The sequence below is a fragment of the Trichosurus vulpecula genome, chromosome 9 (assembly GCF_011100635.1).
Source record: "Trichosurus vulpecula isolate mTriVul1 chromosome 9, mTriVul1.pri, whole genome shotgun sequence".
Classification (NCBI taxonomy): domain Eukaryota; kingdom Metazoa; phylum Chordata; class Mammalia; order Diprotodontia; family Phalangeridae; genus Trichosurus; species Trichosurus vulpecula.
In genome coordinates, this window is record NC_050581.1 from 25,332,716 (window position 1) to 25,349,247 (window position 16,532).

A 16,532-nucleotide genomic window follows, 5' to 3' on the forward strand; every position below is an offset into this window, starting at 1 on the left:
CTTTCATTTGTCATAATAGTTGTACCATTCAGAAGAATGACTTATATATGTATATGTATATATATATATATGTATATATATATATATATATACATACATACATACATACATAAAAAACATACATAAGATGATATAGTCCCACATAAAGATGTAAACAACCTAACCTTATTGGTTAATGAGGTTTGTGGGGTTTTTCCCCCTGGTTACCTTTTTGTGTCTCTCTTGAGTTTTGTATTTGGAGACCAAATTTTCCATTGAGTTCTGGCCTTTTCATCAGGAAGGTCTGGAATTCCCTTATTTCATTGAATGTCCTTCACCTTCCCTGGAAAATTATGCTTAGTTTTGCTGGGTAGTTGATCCTTGGTTGTAGTCCCAGCTCCTTTGCCCTTCGGAATATCATATTCCAATTTCTCCTGTCTTTTAATGTGGAAGCTCAGAGATCCTGCGTGATCCTGACTGTAGTTCCACGATATTTGAATTGCTTCTTTTTGGCTGCTTGCAGTATTTTCTCCTTGAGTTTATAGCTGTGAAATTTGGCTATAATGTTTCTTGGTGTTTTCAGTTTGGGATCTCTTTCAGGGGGTGATCGGTGAATTCTTTCAATGACTATTTTGCCCTCTGGTTCTAGGACCTCTGGGCAGTTGTCTTTGATAATTTCTTCGAAGATACTGTCAAGGCTCCTTTTTTCATCGTGGATTTCCGGTAGACCAATAACTCTCAAATTGTCTCTCCTGGATCTATTTTCCAGGTCAGTTGTTTTGCCAATCAGATATTTCACATTTTTTTCTATTTTTTCATTCTTTACGTTTTGTTTTATTACTTCTTGATGCCTCATAGATTCATTAGCTTCCACTTGCTCAAGTCTAATTTTAAATGAGTTGGTGTTTACATTTTGCTTTTGAGCCTCCATTTTCAATTGGTTGATTTCGCCTCTCAGGGTGTCCTTTTCTCTCTCTAGATTCTGAATCTCCGTAGCCATTTCGCCAATCTTATTCTTTAGGGACTTGATTTCTTCAGTGGATTTTTTTCTCCCTTTTTTCCATTTTTTCCATATTTTCTTTTAGCTCCCTAATTTGGTTTTTAAAATCCTCCTTTAGCTCTTCCAGCAGTGCTTTTTGGGCTGGAGACCAGTTCATATTAGCTTTTGAGGTATCTGATGTATCTACCGTGTCATTGCCGTCCTCCTCCATATCGATATTTTGAACCTGCCTGTCTCCATAAAAAGAATCTATTGTCCTCGGTTTTTTTTGTATTCTTCTTCATGTTTGTTGTTTTCCCTTTTCCTGGCGTTACAACGAATTTCTATCTTTGGGCTCTCTGTCCCAGCTTTCTTATTCTGGGGGTTGTGAGTCTAGAATTATAACCTTCAGTTTCCTGAGGTGTGGGGGAGGGGTCTGGCTCCCTGGCGTCTCACTCCCTGTGGGTGCTCTCCAGCACTTGCTTTTCAGCAATGGTCTCAGCTGTTTGTTGTTTGAGCTGATGTCTGGCACTTCCCCTGGGGGAGCAAGGTTACATCTGGGCTCCCGGTGTTGACCCCTGCCGACTCTGCGGGACTAATGAACTTCTAGTATTTGTCCTGTGAGGCCCCACTACTCTCTCCTCTGTTTCAGTTCTCTTTTTTTTTCCCGAGGAATTCTCTGGGTGGGTAGGGGAGGGATTAGAGCCGTTTACCTGGCCATTGATTCTTCCGGAAGTTCAGGAAGCCGAGTTCCTGGGTTTTGCAAGCGTCAGGAGTGGGTGTTTTCACGGCTGGTGGCATTGCGCTGCCTCTCGTCGCTCCCACAGACTGCCATACTGTGTTGGGAGTCCTGGGGATCTCTGCCGGTTCTGGGCGCCCAGCTTTCTCCCAGCCCGTCTCCCACGTGGATTTCTCGGCCAGCCGCTTCCGCCTTGGTCTGGAGCGGCTCCGCACCGAGCACTCTCCGAGCCTGCAGGATCGTTCCTCCGGCCTTTCAGACTCTCCCGGCTCGGAAATTTGCCCCACACAGACTGCTCGCGGTTTCTGACTCTCTCAAATCTGCTCAAATTCACTTTTTTATAGGAACCTGACAGACCTTGTGAGAGAGCTCCGGTAAGACGCTGCCTTCATGCGGCCATCTTGGCTCCACCCCCCTAGCTCATTGTTAAGATAGGACTCTGCTTTCAATGTGGAGGGTAACTTGTCCCAAGCTTCAGGGGTTTGTGCAGCTGTTTTCAGAGATACTTCTAGGGGCCTGTTTTTAAAACTTTGATTTCCAAATTCTCTCCCCTCTTCCTTCCCAATCTGCCCTCCCTAAGAAGGCAAGCTATTCCACACAGGCCACATGCGTATCATTATGTAAAACCCTTCACAATACTCATGTTGTGAAAGACTAACTATATTTTGCTCCTTCCTATCCTGTCCCCCTTTATTGAATTTTCAGTAGTTCCAAGGTGATATGATTGAAGAATAAGTGTTTACTCCTTTCCTAGCCTATTCTCTGGTCTGTGACTGACCACAAGCAAAACTGTGAGGAGGATTCCCTCTCCACCTCTGCCACAAACTCTGCCACACCAATGCTCCTCCTCATCCCAGGACTGCCACCCAGGACTGGGACCGAGATCCAGGCAGGGCAAAACAAGAGAATCCTGTCTCAGTGCCAGCAAAGAGATCCCTGCCATCCCCCTGTGATGGGCTGCTTCATCCTCTCACTGTCTGTGGCTCAGGAGCTGCTAGGTAGCTGCTGCTTCTGCCATTGCCACCTCTACTGCCCCAGGGCAGTGGCCAGACTTAGCTCCTCTCTCATCCAGGTCCCACAGATTTTCCCCACTGACTCTCTTCACTGTCTTTTGCTTTTATGGGTTGAAAAGTCTGGAAATCACCACAGTTGCCAGTGATTCTGTCCCTGCTCCAGCCCCATCTATGCCAGCACAGCCCATGAAGATCCTTACTCCTCTCCCAGCCTGGTGCAGTAGAGCTTTCCTGTCAACATTCCTGGTTGTCTTGGGCTAGAAATTTGTCTCACTCTATCATTTTGTGGATTCTGAAGCTCTAGAAGTTGTTTAGAGTCATTTTTACAGGTATCTGGAGGGGTTTGGGGGAAAATTCAAGCAAGTCCTTGCTTTTACTCTGCCATCTTGGCTCCGCACCCAGTAGCAGGTAACTAAAACCATCAATGAGCATTATATATGATGGAGATAAGCTAGAAGAATTCACAATAAAATCAGGGATGAAACTAGGATGTCCATTATCACCACTATTATTCAATTTTGTACTAGTAATGTTAGCTTTAACAATAAGAAACGAAAATAGAAATTGAAGGAATTGGAATAGACAACTAGGTAACAGAGCTTGATAGTTTCGCAGATAATATGATGGTGTACTTAGAGAATCCCTGAGAATCAGTTTTAAAAACTACTTGAAATAATAAACAACTTTATCAACATTGCACGACATAAAATAAACCCACATAAATCATTGGCATTTCTATATATTACTAAAAAATCCCAGGAGCAAGAGATAAAAAACAGAAATTCCATTTAAAATAACTGTAGATAATATAATATATTTTGGAATATACCTGACAAGACAAACCCAGGAACTATATGAATACAATTACAAAACACTTTTCACACAAGTTGTCAGGTCTAAATAATTGGAAAATATCACTAACATAATAAAAAGGAAATTCTCCTAAATTAATTTACCTATTCAGTGCTATACCAATGAAAATACCAAAAATATTTTATAGAGGTAAAAAAGAACTAAATTCATCTGAAAGAACAAAAGGTCCAGAATATCAAGGGAATTAATGAAAAGTAATGCAAGAGAAGGTGGCTTATCCATACCAGATTTAAAACAATATTATAAAGCAGCAAGCATGAAGACTATTTGGTGCTTGCTAAAAAGTAGAGTGGTAGATCAGTGGAATAGGTTAGGTACACAAGACACAGTAGTCAATGGCTATAGTAATCTATTGTTTGATAAAGCCAAAGCCTCCAGCTTCTGAGATAAGAACTCAGTATTTAAAAAAAAAACTGCTAGGATAAGCCCTGAGACTCCAGCTTTGGGGATAAGAACTTACTATTTGAGGAAAACTTCTGGGAAAACTGGAAGATAGTATGGCAGAAACTGGTCATAGGCCAACATCTTAAATAATATACCAAGATATGGTCAAAGTAGGTGAACTATTTAGACATAAAGGATAATACCATAAGCAAATTAGGAAAGCAAGGAGTAGTTTACCTGTCATATCAATGGAGGATGGAAGAACTGATGACCAAACAAGAGATGGAGAACATTATGAAAGACAAAATGGATAATTTTGATTACGCTAAATTAAAAAGCTTTTTCACAAAACCAATGATAGAAGAAAGCACAAACCTGGAAAACGATTTTTACAACCAGTGTATCTGATAAATGCTTCATTTCTAAAATATATAGAGAACTGAGTCAAATTTATAAAAATAAAAGTTATTTTGCAATTGATATGTGGTCAGAGGATATGAACAGGCAATTTTCAAAGAAGAAATTAAATCTATAGTCAGGTGGAAAATGCTCTAAATCACTATTGATTAGAGAAATGCAAATTAAAAGAACTCTGAAGTACTACCTCACACCTATCAGATTGACTAACATGACAAAACATGGACAAAACAGGAAAATGATAAATGCTGGAGAAAGTGTGGGAAAATTGGAACACTATTGCATTGTTGGTGGAGTTGTGAACTGATCCACCCATTTTGGAGAGCAATTTGGAACTATGCCCAAAGGGCTATAAAACTGTGCATGCCCTTTGATCCAGAAATACCATTACTAGATCCGTATCCCAAAGAGATCACAAAAATGGGAAAAGGACCCACATGTACAAAAATATTTACAGCAGCTCTTTTTGTGGTGGCAAAGAACTGGAAATTGAAGGGAATGTTGTGAACAAGTTGTGGCATATGAAGGTAATGGAGTACAATCATGCATAAAATGATGAGCAAAGGGATTTCAGAAAAACCTGGAAAGACTTACATGAACCGATGCTGAGTTATGTGAGCAGAACCAGGAGAACTTCGTACACAGTTATAGCAACACTGCGCAATGACCAACTTTGATAGACATAGCTCTTCTTAGAAATACAATTATCTAAGATCTAAGACAATTCCAAAAGGCTCATGATGGAAAATGCCATACTCCTCCAGAGAAAGAACTGAATGCAGATCAAAGCATACTATTCTCTCTCTCTCTCACCCTCTCTCTCTCTCTCTCTCTCTCTCTCTCTCTCTCTCTCTCTCTCTCTTTCTCTTTTTCTCTTTCTCCCTCTTGCACACGCTCATGTGTGTACACTCTTTTTCTTTCACATGGCTTTTCCCTTTGTTCTTATTCTTCTTTCACAATCTGGCTAATGTGAAAACATGTCTAATATGATTGTACATATATAACCTATATCAGATTGCTTGCCATCTTGTGGAGGGTTAAGGGGATAGGTCAAGAAAAAAAATTAAAACTCAATTACAACAAATTATAAAAGTGAATGTTGAAAATTATATTTACATGTCATTGGAAAAAAATAAAATACTATTAAGCAGAAATAAACAATTTAAAAAAAATAAAAATCTATTAGATTGACTAATAGAACAAAAAAGGAAAACTATAAATAGTGGAAGGATGGTGGGAAAAAAGATGTACTGTTGGTGGATTTGTGAATTGATCCAACCAATCTGTAGAGCAATTTGAATCTATGCCCAAAGGGCTATAAAGCCATGCATACCCTTTGACCTAGCAATACCACTTCTCGGCCTATATCCCAAAAGAGATAAAACAAAGCAAAAAGAAAAAGGACCTATGTGTACAAAAATATTTATAGCAGCTCTTTTAGTGGTGGCAAAGAATTGGAAATTGAGGGGATACCTATCAATTGGGGAATGGCTATATAAATTGTCCTATGTGATTATGATGGAATACTGCTGTGCAATAAGAAATGAGGAGCAGAATTCTCTGAGGAAAACCTGGAAAGACTTACATGAGCTGAAACAAAATGAACTTTATTGTGTGCGAGGTAACAGTAATATTGTAACATGATCAGCTGTGAATGACTTAGATATTTTCAGCAATACAATGATCCAAGACAACTCTGAAGTATTTATGATGAAAAATACTATCCATCCTCAGAGAAAGAACTGATGGTGTCTGAATATAGATTGAAGCATTCTTTTTTACTTGATTTTTTTTGAGGCTTTTTGGGGGTCTATGCTTTCTTTCACAACATGACTATTATGGAAATGTTTTGCATGACTGTACATGTATAACCTATATTGAATTGCTTGCCTTCTCAATGGTGGGGGGAGGGCATTAGAAAGAGAGGAAGGATGAGAATTTGGAGCTCAAAGTTTTGAAAATGAATGTTAAAATTGTTTGCACATGTAACTGGGGAAAAACAAAATCCTAAATAAATAAAAAAGGAATCCAAAAAATTTTAAAGGTAATATTTGGAAAGATTTTTTTCAAATCTTAAAGAGCTATATAAATGCTCATAATCATCATCATCTTTAAGTAATTTTCCCTGGAATATCAGGATGGATATAGAGAGACTAAGACAACAATAAAAAGAGCCTTAACTTTCTTTTCAGTGGTTAATCTTTCCCTCTACCCCCATGCCCTCCTCCCCTCCAGGACAGTCTGAGCAAACACATATATGGTTCAAGCAGGATGACACAGTCTTTTAAATTTTGATTATTCCTGGGCCAATTAACGGATATAATTCTGCATTTATAAGAGTGACCTGATTCATAGTGATCTCAGCAAAATAAAATTATTCATCTCATAAGCCCAACTTGTTTTAAGCAATTCCTTTTCATAAATATACCTTACCCTGTACCCAACAGATAAACATCAAACATCCTATAAGCTGTTGTAACCACAGAGAGACTTCAGATACCTAGATTTATTTGGCAACTTTGAAAATAGATTACTTAAAAAATATTCAGGCTGCAATATCTCCCTTCCTTCTTTGCAGAGGTGCAATTTAATGGGTATGGAATAATGCATATTGTGTCAGATTATTTCTGCACCTTAGTTACTATTGCTAGACTTTTTTCTCTCCTTTTTATTCTTTGTTATAACAGATGGCTCTCCAGGAGGGGGAGGAGGCTATACTGGCATATATAGGTGATGTAAAAATAAAATAAATAATAAAATTTTGAAAACCTTGAATGAGTCAAAAGTTATCTTCTCTTTTCATATGTAACAGTGTTGCTTATACCTAATGTCTCCCGTCCCCCCCCTACATCAGCCCAATTTCTTTATGTCGCTGAGATCTGTCTAATGATGATTTGTAGAGTTGAGGCTCTGGGAAAGCAACCAGAGCAAATCCCTCCTTGTTTGGTGAGGAGAGGAGAGGATTTTGGAAGTTTTCATAAGATCAGTACATTGGGCTTTCACTTTCTTCCAAAGAGAGCCCTTTTCAAAGCACAATGAAAAATTTTTAAAAAGTGAAAGAAAGGAAATCTCAAGAAAGCAAGTGAAAGGAAAAGAGAAGATGCAGGTGCTGATTGCTTTATATTAGAATATAACATGTATCACAGGAGTAGAAATATCAGACAGCTCATTATTAAGCAAAAAATATGAATAAATGCATACTGCATTTTATCTAAGTTATCCAGCTGATCAGTCAATTCAAATGAGACTTTCCATTACATGGGTATCATACAGATTGGTATTCCAATCGCTGATTGATAGAGCCCAGTAGGATTAATTTTTTGGTCATAAGGAAAGAATGAAACAACTACTCCCCTCAGTATTTATTAATCCCTTGAAGAGATGATAGATTTTTTGACAGTTAGATAAATAAGCAAGGATATCTTAGACATCCTTTATTCCCCTAAGAAGGCCAGAACATTTGTTGCATTATTCAGGTGAGAAAATGCCTACAACATATTTCTCTCTGTTAACTTGCTTGGGAAAAGTTAGAATTCTGATGGCCCAGCTTCCAAACTCAAGTCACAGAAACCATTGAGCAAAAACGGTCTGGATAGCCTCAGTCAGGATTCCTTGCCTCTACCAATCATACTTGATGCTCACAGACCATGTAATGGTTTTCTGGCTGTTCCTGCTTCAGGCTTGGCACTGTGCCTTTTCACAGGTTCTCTTGTTTCTTTGACTTGCTTCAAGGTCCCAAATGATGCTGCTCTTAAGTGGGCAGCCGGCAATGTGCTGCAAGTGACAGATTATGGTCAGGAGGCAGCTGTTCACATATTTGAGCCACCAGCAGGAAGTCTTCCAGCAGCTCTTAAGTAAAATATACAGGGATGCTGTTGGTGTTTGGTAACACTGTTTTTCATCTTCACATTTCTTACTGACAGGAGGTAATGGTTATCCATGGGAAACCTGTCACATGATGGCCATTTCTCTACCACCAGGAGAGCTGCAATATGCCACCAGCCCCCCAAACTACTGAAAAGTTGTAATGCTGCTTAGAGAAAGCATTTTCATTTCTTATTTAGGATGGGAGGAAATAAACAACAACAACAATTGCAAGAAGTCTTAGTATTTCCTTTGCATTTCAAAAATAATCCCAAAATATCTCTGCCTGGGTCAACAGTTATACTTTTGTCAGAAAAAAATAAGCAAAAGACAAAGTATTTTCTAGAACATCTTTCAAAGTACAAATAGAGTTTTTAATATGAATAAGGCCTTTTCCAAAAGCTGACTTGATATACTAGTAGATCAAAAAGAATTGGCAAGAGTTTACTACTTTTCTTCAATTAGTCATCTACCTAATGAGGCAAAGATTACACAATAGGAAATAGGACTAAATAGTTTATCCTACCTCAGTCTTGCTATTGGTCAATGAGGCTGTTTTGTGTGGCTACCTAGAGCTTATGTTCTAAGAATTCTTGCTCTTGGGGTAGCAACAGAATAGGAAGAAGATTCATTAGAGGAAGTCCTGAGATAAAAATGATTGTGCCATGTTATACTAGAATGTATATTCTGCATCTTCATGTGTCAATAGAAGGAAAACAGAGACATGGTACCCAGTCACATTGTAGTATAAATTCATCACATGATCAAGAATGAATATGTGAAAGTTGAAGGCAAAAAACTGTGCCAGCTATATTTGCAAACCTAAAAGAAAAATTATTTTCCCTTTTGGGGGGCCACAGTATAGGTTTGAATTTCACAAATTTTGTTTGTTTTTATGTTGAGATGACGGACTATGAGAAACAGAATATTGCCTGAAGATCATTGATATATTGAAGGTTTGCAATTAAGATAACTTAGGATAGAATTATCTTTATTGAAATTTTTCTTTGTGTTTTAAAATGTCCAGAGAAGTTCAAAGGATCAGATCTGTGGAAGGCGGGGGGGAGAGAGAGAGAGAGAGAGATTGAGAATGGCATAGACCATGGTATTTGGAGTTTGAATTTGTCTCTGTTATCTGCATGTGATAATGAACAAGTCACTCCTTTAACCTCAGTTCCCTTTTCTGAAAAATGAATGGGGTTCAGTTATATTACATCCAAGGACCCATGAGTTCCTTTTAACTCTGAGTTTCTGTGACTCAGTGAATTAATATTAATCTTTAATATTCAGGCAGAAAGTATATTTTACTATCATAATAGATTAGTATAATGCAGGGAAAGAAAGGACAAAGGACCTGGATAGGGAGGGAGGTGGGGAATAGAATGTGTACATCATTCCAGATAACATGAAGCTGTCCTAGATAAAATTCTGATCACCAGTTCAAAGTTCTACATTTTCATAATGCAGTTATTTTTAATCTCCATTTCCCTATTTATTATATGTCTCCATACTTCTGAGTTATTGAACTATGTACTTTGGCATCCTAGAACTGTTTAAACATATAATGAATGGATCTACTGAGAGCTGAAATGGCTTATACTATATAAGTAAACAAGTCCTATCAATTCATCCTTCAGAATATCTCAAATCCAGTCCTCCCTTTCCATTCATCCTTATCATTTATTATCTTGATAAATAATATAGAAAGGCTCATAGCTATCTCTCTGCTTCTAGTCCTTCTCCTTCTATTCCATTCTATCTAGGCTTCCAGATTTATCATTTTAATGTTCAAATCTGATCATTTCACTACAATGTTCAAAAACTTTCAATGATTTACCATTTCCTAAAGGGTAAAGTTCAGACTCCTCAGATTACTATTTTATGTCCCAGCAAATCTGGCCTTAACCTACCTTTTTTACCTTACCATTTTCCCCCGTATAAATCCTTTGCTATAATCCATTAAACATATCCTATGCATTCTCCACTTTCACTCCTTCCTCATACAAGGAATGCCCTTCTATATAAATCCTACTGGTTGTTCAACACCCTTTTGAAGTCTCACCTCTAATATGAAACTATCCTCTTCTGAATTATGATGGTATGCATTGCTTGTACCATTCAACTCAGCATGGTGGTTGGAATGCTAGACTTGGGGTCAGGAAGACCTAAATTCAAGCCCTATCTCAGTCACTAGACAAGTCACATATCCACTCTAAGCATCAGTTTACCTTTCTGTAAACTGGGTACAATAAAAACACCAACCTCACAGGATTTTATGAGGAGCAAATGAGATAATAAATGTGAGATGTTTTCCTAACCTGAAAAAACACCAAATAAAGGTGATTTGTTGTTATCATTATTATTTTGATTTGTAATATCATTGTACATACCCCTTCCACCAGTACAGGTCACAACTTGTCCATTCCTTTTCATCCAGTGCATTTCTTGTTGAGATCCTCCCATAAATCTTTCACAAAGGAACTGTCCTATGTGGTAGAAATTTAATTTTATTTTTTAATGTTTCAAAGTTATTTGACACATAACAGCTATGTTACGACTCACATCATTATTGCTTAAGTTTTTATATAATATATACATACATATGTGTGTGTATAATATTGTGGTATTATCTGATTAAAGTTTAACAACTTTGACACGGTCCCTCAGACTCCTCTGTGCTCCAGAGATCATTTGTCTTCTATTTGCACACTCTGACACTCAAGGAAATTCTAGTATTTGGGAGATAGCATTGGCTGGTACAATACTCCTCTGATAAGTAAGATTTAGAGAAATCAAAATCATATGCCACAGTCATTTTAGGTTAACAAAACTCTTAATTAGTAAAATCTGACTGTATAACTTAGAAACTGGCTCTTAGAAATGAAAATAACCGTAGGAAGCAGAGCTTTTCAGAGCTACAGACTTGTTCCTAAAACAGTAGTCATTCACTTTCTAATTTCACTTTCTCTTGTATTCCCAAATGTAAAAAAAAAATCTTACACTATCTCCTTTCCTTTAGAGTCAGTAACAGTGGGACCACAGGTTTCAGATAGATCCTGCAGCTACTAGAAGCTTTGGTGATGCATGGCCTTAAGCTGTTTTTGCTCTCAGAGGTTTGGAAGCCTCTGTATTTTTGTACTCAGGCACTTTGCTGAAAAGTCCCTCTGTTCTGACCTGCTCCCTCTAGGCCCTGAGTCTTTAATTAGGTGTTTACCCAAACACCTTCGCTAATAACCTTATCTGGGAATGCCTTCTGCTAATCCCCCCAAGGCCCAGTAAGTACTACCTAACTTTCCTGTCTCCTTGCCAGCTGCTATTCTTCAATCTTTCTATTCAGAACAGAAAATGATGGAGAAAAATGAATCAAGGCCATTCTTCCCCCTCTGGCCTGGTGTAAGCCTGTGGTATTTTCCTCCTAATCAGCATAGAATTTGTCTCATTACCAAGGTGGCTAGCTGCTTTCAGGGAAGTTCCTCTGAATCCATCCCCATTTCAATGGAGAATCTGCATTTTATATATTTCTTTACAAAAAAATGGCCAAGTTGAACCTCTATTGTGGTTACTTTAATGAAGGAAATTTTACCTTTCTATTTTAAAGTTGCCAAGGCACAATCACAGAATGAGTGGTAAGAGACAAAGCACAGGCTCTAAATTCAGGAGAATGTCTGTGATGTTAGCTGCTTGACCACTGAGAAAAATGTGTAACCTTTTTCAGGGGAAATTTCTGATCTTCTGTTTACTCATCTGTAAACATTTGAAATGATAACCTTTGAAGGATCTCTGTTATGTTTGAGCCATAAGGCTCAAATGAGATAATGTATTTAAGATATATATGTGTATGCATATGTATACTAGCATTATTTTAAAAGACTTTAGTACCTGGAGGAGAGGACATATATGGTAGATATGTTATACATGTGTGTGATACGTATGCACATATTTATATGTGTATATAAATACTCATAAACATCTTTTGTCACACTCTCCAACATACCACACTGTTTCCCAAGTATTCAATAAAAAATTTTCAAATTAAATAATTATCCATATTAATTTACCTTTAGCTTTACTATGTTTTTCAGTTTAACACAGAGCAGAGGAAAATGTGAGCATATGATAACATAATAAGAAGACGTTAATGATATGGTCATTTGATTATAATGAACTGTACCTTACAGATAGTATAATACAATCCTTCATCTTACAGATGAGAAAACTGAGGCCTAGACATGTCAAATGGATCACCCATGGTCATGTGAGTAATACGGAGGAAAACCACAATTTGAACCCAGGTTTTATGATCCAGCACTCTCTCCATGATACAGTGTTAACTCTCAATTTTATCATGAAAATATTTTAATGGTTCTCAATATTTTACCTTAGTCATCTATAATGTCAACCCATCAAGTTGTAAGGCCCATTAATAGTAATGTTAATTCACATTTCTATAATTTTTAAGGTTTTCAATGTGCTTTTTTCACAAGTGCCCATGAGTTAGATAGTATAAACATTATTATTTCCATTCTCAGTTAAGAAAATTAAGTCTCAGAGAAGAGCAATGTTTTCCCCATGTCTTAATACCTCATAACCATTAGAACCAAGATTTGAACTTAGATCTCTTGGCTATTAGCCCATCACCACTTCTAGGACACCACACCATCCCTGAAATCCATTCCTCACTACTCAAATATCATAATATCTCAAATGCCACCAGTAAGTCTTTAAAAGACTATTTTAATTTTAAAGTAGTCTTTACAAAACTACTTAATACAAGACTGTCCTATATTTAGAATGCTTTCGTGGGAATGGCTCTAATTGTTTCATTTCTTTCTCTGATAAAAATGCAATGTGTCATTTAGGCTTCATAAAGAGAAGTATACATGGGTCAGTTATGTTCCTATTTCTCAGTGATGCTCTTTTTCACAAAGATTTCCCACAACTTTCTCCATTCATGTGTGGAGGGGTATATTTTAGTTTTATTCATGACATTCTTTTATACCTCAAAGACATCCATTTCCCCATCACTCCTCAGCCTCACTGTAAAAACTGTAGGTTAAAAGCTGGATTGATTTCAAGTCCTTGTGACTTGTGGTTAATGAAAAGGGATGAAGGCAGCAACAGATGAAAAGCCAATTGTCTTGGGTGCCATGGTTTCCAAGTGTTCTTTTGTTTGAGGACTATTAGATTTCTGATGCTTCTGTATTTATATCATTTTTCTCCAAGAGTTAATTTCTTGTTCATATTATGAAACAAATCCAAATCTTATAAAATACATAACTGGCCCCTCCCACCCAACGCCAGGAATAGAGCCTAATATTAACATAAAGTTTCAAATAAAGAAATAGCTGCACTAAAAAAAAAGCAGGGGTAGAAAACATGACCTCAGATAAAGCAAAAGCAAAAATAGACCTAACTAAAGGGAAAGCAGGAAAACTACATCTTGTTAAGTGGAACCAGAGACAATGAAATAATATCAGTACTAAACATATTTGCACTAAATAGAATAGCATCCAAATTCTCAAAGGAAAAGTTAAATGAATTACAACAGGAAATAGAATGTAAAACTACACCAGAGGGGGGGTCCTCAACCTTCCCCTATCAGAGTTCTAATCTAACAATAAAATAAATAAGAACGATGTCTAGAAGGTGAATATATCCTTAGAATAGTTAGATATTATACACCTCTAGAGAAAGCTGAATGAGAAGAGAAAGGAGTCTACCTTTTTCTGGGCCATAAATGGCACCTTGACAAACACTGACCATGTATTAGGGCATAAAAACCTCACAACCAAAAGCAGAAAAGAAGAAATTTTAAATACACCCTTTTCAGACCACAACACAAGAAAAATTCCATGTTGTAAAGGCAAGTTGAAGTATAGATTAAAAATTAATTGGAAACCAAACAATCTAATCCTAAAGAATGAATGGATCAAAGAACAATTCATAGAAACAATAATTTCATTAAAGAAATTGATGACAACAAAACAACATTCAAAAATTTGTTGGATGCAGTTCTTGGGTAGAATTTTATGTTTCCAAATATGTACATCAATTTACAAAGACAAAGAGTAGATCAATAAATTGGGCACGCAATTTTAAAAAGCCTTAAAAAACCCTCTAAAAATCTCCAGTTAAACACCAAAATGGAAATCTTGAAAATCAAAGGAGCGATTGATAAAGTTGAAAGTGAAAAACAAAACTACTTAACTAACAAATAAAATTATGAGCTGGTTTTATGGGGAAAAATGAAGTAGGTAAACCATTACTTAAGTTGAATTTTTTTTAAAAAAAGAAGAAAACCAAATTACCAGAATCAAAAATAAAAAGGGTGAATATACCACCAATGAAGATGAAATTAAGGCAACTATTGGGAATCATTTTGCCCAATTATATGCCAGTACAATTCAATCTAAGTGAGATTGATGAATATTTAAAAAAATAAAAACTGCTCAGATTAGTAGAAGAGGAAATAGAATATTTAAATAATACTATCTTAGAAAAAGAAATTGAACAGGCTGTCAATGAGAGACTTAAGGAAAAAAAATCTCCTGGATCAGATGGATTTACAAGTGATTTCTATCAAACATTTAAGGAACAATCAATTCCAATGCTATATAAACTATTTGAAAAAAATAAGCAAAAAACAAGTTCCCCCAAATTCCATTTATGACAGAAATATGGTATTGATATATAAACAGGAAGAACAAAGACAGAGAAAGAAAATTATAGACCAATTTCTTTAATGAATATCCACTTTGGAGAATAATTTGGAGCTGCTCCCAAAGGGCTATAAAACTGCACATACCCTTCAATTCAGCAATACCACTACTAGGTCTGCATTCCACAGAGAGCAAAGAAAAGGGGAAAGGAGCTATTTGTACAAAAACATTTATAACAGTTTTCCGTGTATTTGTGTGTGTGTGTGTGCATGCATGTGTGTATATTCTGGAAAAGAATTGAGAATTGAGGGGATGCTCATCAATTGGGGAATGACTGAACAATTGTGGCATATGATTGTGATGTAATACTACTACAGTATAAGAAATGAAGAGCAGTATGGTTTCAGAAAAATCTGGAAAGACTTATATGATCTTATGCAAACTGGAGTAAGAAGAATGAGGAGAATATTGTACACAGCAATACTGTAAGGATGATCAACTATAAAAAACTTAGCTACCTTGATCAAGACAATGATCCAAAACAGCTCCAATGAATTTATGACAAAAAATGTTATCCTCCTCCAAAGAACTAACAAACACTGAATGCAGAATGAAGCATAATTTCCTTAATTTTATTTTAATTATTCTATTTTGTTTTTATTTTTCAACATGGTTAATATGGAAATGTGTTTTTCATGACTTCACATATATAAAAAAGAACAAAGAAAGGTAATGAACTATAGAAAATCACCATTTAATTCTCAGAGTTGCCCCTAAACTCCAAGAGGAGTAATGATAGCACTTGACTTGCATATGCAAGGGGGAATTGGAAGAACAAATCCAATTCATATATGCTACAAATCATTTGTTCAGCAAGTTTCAACCCTCTGCCCTATTAACTCTAATTGTGTGAAATTCCATTGGGCCTGTTGGCCCATCCAACCCTTTGAAGTATTACCAATCAATTAATCAATCAACATGTATTTATTAATCATTTGACATTAATTGACATTATAGTCAAGCATATGTAAGATTGAGGTGGACCTGCTATTAGACATGTTATTGGACATGTAGAGATGAGATCTTGCCCATATACCATTTCAGAGGAAGCACAGATATCCTCTAACTGCTTGTTATGTCATTATGACCCTTTTGATTGTCTATGAGTTGCAACTACATGGGTTTCCTAAAGGAGCAAATTCCATGCTTCACATCTCTTATTACTGCTGTCTTCAATATGTAAAGGTGACTTTTTGATAACCAGGAGATCGAGGGAGTCATGGGATGTCCTTTGTCCCACCAGATCATAAGGCTTAACTTTGTATCCATCTAGGAAAGTTTGTATCCAAATTGGGGCACTCTTCTTTCCGTGTCTTCTTTCCTTGGTACACAGCCTTGTGAGATGTCAAAAGGCAGTTGACACCTTCCCCTTTTGAGATCCTGGAGCAGCAAGATAGTAGTTCCTTATTGAGAAGACAGGGAGACATAGAACAATGAACCAAGGGCAAACTTCAAAGGCAGGTAAAAGTCAGACTTTGGTGAAGATTTCCAGCCTTTGTGGCATCAGTTTAATGGTGCCTAAGCAGCTGCTATGTTAGACTTGAATAGCAAATACCCTCTGTAAC